The sequence below is a fragment of the Corvus brachyrhynchos genome, unplaced genomic scaffold (assembly GCF_000691975.1).
Source record: "Corvus brachyrhynchos isolate BGI_N302 unplaced genomic scaffold, ASM69197v1 scaffold991, whole genome shotgun sequence".
NCBI classification, from domain to species: domain Eukaryota; kingdom Metazoa; phylum Chordata; class Aves; order Passeriformes; family Corvidae; genus Corvus; species Corvus brachyrhynchos.
Genome location: NW_008236012.1, coordinates 22,419 through 25,636, shown reverse-complemented (window position 1 = coordinate 25,636; position 3,218 = coordinate 22,419).

Here is a 3,218-nt window from a genome sequence, read left to right as displayed (position 1 = left end):
AAAAAGCAGGAATATGGGGAAAAAAGCAGGAATATGTGGAAAAAAGCAGGAATATGTGGAAAAAAGCAGGAATATGTGGAAAAAAGCAGGAATATGTGGAAAAAAGCAGGAATATGTGGAAAAAAGCAGGAATATGTGGAAAAAAGCAGGAATATGTGGAAAAAAGCAGGAATATGTGGAAAAAAGCAGGAATATGTGGAAAAAAGCAGGAATATGTGGAAAAAAGCAGGAATATGGGGAAAAAGCAGGAATATGGGGGAAAAAGCAGGAATATGGGGAAAAAAGCAGGAACATGGCAAAAAGCCGGAATGTGGGGAAAAAGCAGGAATATGGAATATGGGGAAAAAGCAGGAACATGGCAAAAAGCCGGAATGTGGGGAAAAAGCAGGAATATGGAATATGGGGAAAAAGCAGGAATATGGCAAAAAGCCGGAATGTGGGGAAAAAGCCGGAGCGCTCCCAGCGCGGTTCCGCCGGGTCAGCGCCGTGCCAAGGCCCGGTGACGTCATTCCTTCCACACGGAAAAAGCTTTTCCTGCTCAAATCCCGGGATTGTCCCAGTTAACCCCTGCTGGGATGGTCCCAGTTAACTCCTACTGGGATTGTCCCAGTTAACCCCTGCTGGGATGGATGATCCCAGTTAACCCCTACTGGGATGGATGATCCCAGTTAACCCCTGCCGGGATGGATGATCCCAGTTAACCCTTCCCGGGACGATCCCAGTTAATCCCTGCTGGGATGGATGGATGATCCCAGTTAACCCCTGCTGGGATGATCCCAGTTAACCCTTCCCGGGATTGTCCCAGTTAACCCCTACTGGGATGGATGATCCCAGTTAACCCTTTTGGGATGATCCCAGTTAACCCTTCCCGGGATGGATGATCCCAGTTAACCCCTGCTGGGATGGATTATCCCAGGATGGTCCCAGTTAACCCTTGCCAGGATGGATTAGCCCGGGATTGTCCCAGTTAACCCTTGATTGTCCCGGGATTGTCCCAGTTAACCCTTTTGGGATGATCCCAGTTAACCCTTCCCGGGATGGATGATCCCAGTTAACCCTTTTGGGATGGATTATCCCAGGATGGTCCCAGTTAGCCCTTGCCGGGATGGATTAGCCCAGGATTGTCCCAGTTAACCCTTTTGGGATGATCCCAGTTTACCATTCCCGGGATGGATGATCCCAGTTAACCCTTTTGGGATGGATTATCCCAGGATGGTCCCAGTTAGCCCTTGCCGGGATGGATTAGCCCGGGATGGTCCCAGTTAACCCTTTTGGGATGGCTGATCCCAGGATGATCCCAGCTCCTTTTGGGAGCTCTCCCAAATTCCAGCCCCAGTTATCCCAAATTCCAGCCCCATTTTCCCCAAATTCCAGCCCCACTTCTCCCAAATTCCAGCCCCACTTCTCCCAAATTCCAGTGCTGGTTCTCCCAAATTCCAGCCCCATTTTTCCCAACTTTCCAGCCCCATTTCTCCCAATTTCCACCCCAAATCCCCCCAACTTCCCGTTGTCCTTTTACCCCCTTTATCCCGACACTTCCCAAACCACAATCCCTGTTATTTCTCAGGAATTCCCCCTTCCCACTCTTCCCACCCTTCCCCAGGAGCATCCCGAATATCCACGGAATCCTCTGCACATCCACAGGGAAAAAATCTGGAAAACTCCCATGGGATTAAAGACAAAACCCAGTCCTGGCGCCGGGGTGTAATTCCCAAAGAAATCCACCCGTTCCCATTTCGGGAACGCCGATGGTTTATCCATGGAAAAGGGAGGACGGGAAGGAGCTTTGGGAAGAGCTCGGAATGCAGGTGCTGACCTCCCCCCACATTCCCACGGGATTTTCCTGCTTTCCCAAGGGATCCTGAAACCAAACCCTCGGGAAATCCTGGATTGGGGAACGAAAACGACGGATAACGGGGAAAACCGGCGGCCTGGAGGGAATGCAGGGATGCAGAGAGCTGGGAAAGAGGGATTTGGGTGGAAAAATCGGGATCTGAGCTGTCGGAAAGAGGAGCGGAGGCCAGGAAGCCACAACGGCAGCGGGATCCGAAGGGAGCACGGGGAGAGAGGGGGGAGAGAGGCTGGAAAAGCTGGAAAAAGCCGGGATTCAATCCCGAAATGGCCAGAGAGGGATTGTCTTACACCGGCCTGGCCCACGGATTCCAGAGGTTTCGGAAACACCGGGAGAATGATGGGAATAACAACAGCAGCCGGAGCTGCGGCCTCTGGAAATCCTGGATCAAAAGCTCTTCCCGAAAATCCGGCTGAGTGGGGGCAAAGCAGAATTCCAGGCCCGGGATCCACGGGAATTTGGGATCAGGGAGGGCGGGATTGCCTCTGGAATTCCAAGGGGTTTCCCAAGGAAATCGCTGGATCCCAAAAAGGAGGGGGAGGTTTGGGATCGGCTCCTCGGGATCCTGGGGGAGGTTGGGGTTGTCCGGGGTGGGAATGGATGGAGGAGAGACTCCGGAATGGGATCCACTGGAAAGAGGGAAGGGGGGAATGGGGCTGGAAACTGGGAGAAGTGGGGCTGGAAACTGGGAGAACTGGGGCTGGAAACGGGGAGAAGTGGGGCTGGAAACTGGGAGAACTGGGGCTGGAAACGGGGAGAAGTGGGGCTGGAAACTGGGACTGGAAGTTGGGAAAATGAGGTTGGAAACTGGGAGAAGTGGGGCTGGAAACTGGGAGAACTGGGGCTGGAAACTGGGAGAAGTGGGGCTGGAAACTGGGACTGGAAGTTGGGAAAAGTGGGACTGGAAGTTGGGAAAATGGGGTTGGAAACTGGGCGAACTGGGGCTGGAAACTGGGAGAAGTGGGACTGGAATGCAGGAAAATGGGACTGGAAACTGGGAGAAGTGGGGCTGGAAACTGGGGCTGGAAGTTGGGAAAAGTGGGACTGGAAGGTGGGAAAATGGGGTTGGAAACTGGGCGAACTGGGGTTGGAAACTGGGAGAAGTGGGACTGGAAACTGGGAGAGCTGGGGCTGGAGCAGCCCCATTCCCAATCCCCCATTCCCAGTTCCCATTCCCAGTTCCTAGCCCCATTCCCAGTTCCCATTCCCACTCCCCCAATCCCATTCCCAATCCCCCATTCCCAGTTCCCATTCCCAGTTCCTAGCCCCATTCCCAGTTCCCATTCCCTCTCCCCCAATGCCATTCCCAATCCCCCCTTCCCAGTTCCCATTCCCACTCCCCCCATGCCATTTCACCTCCCCCATC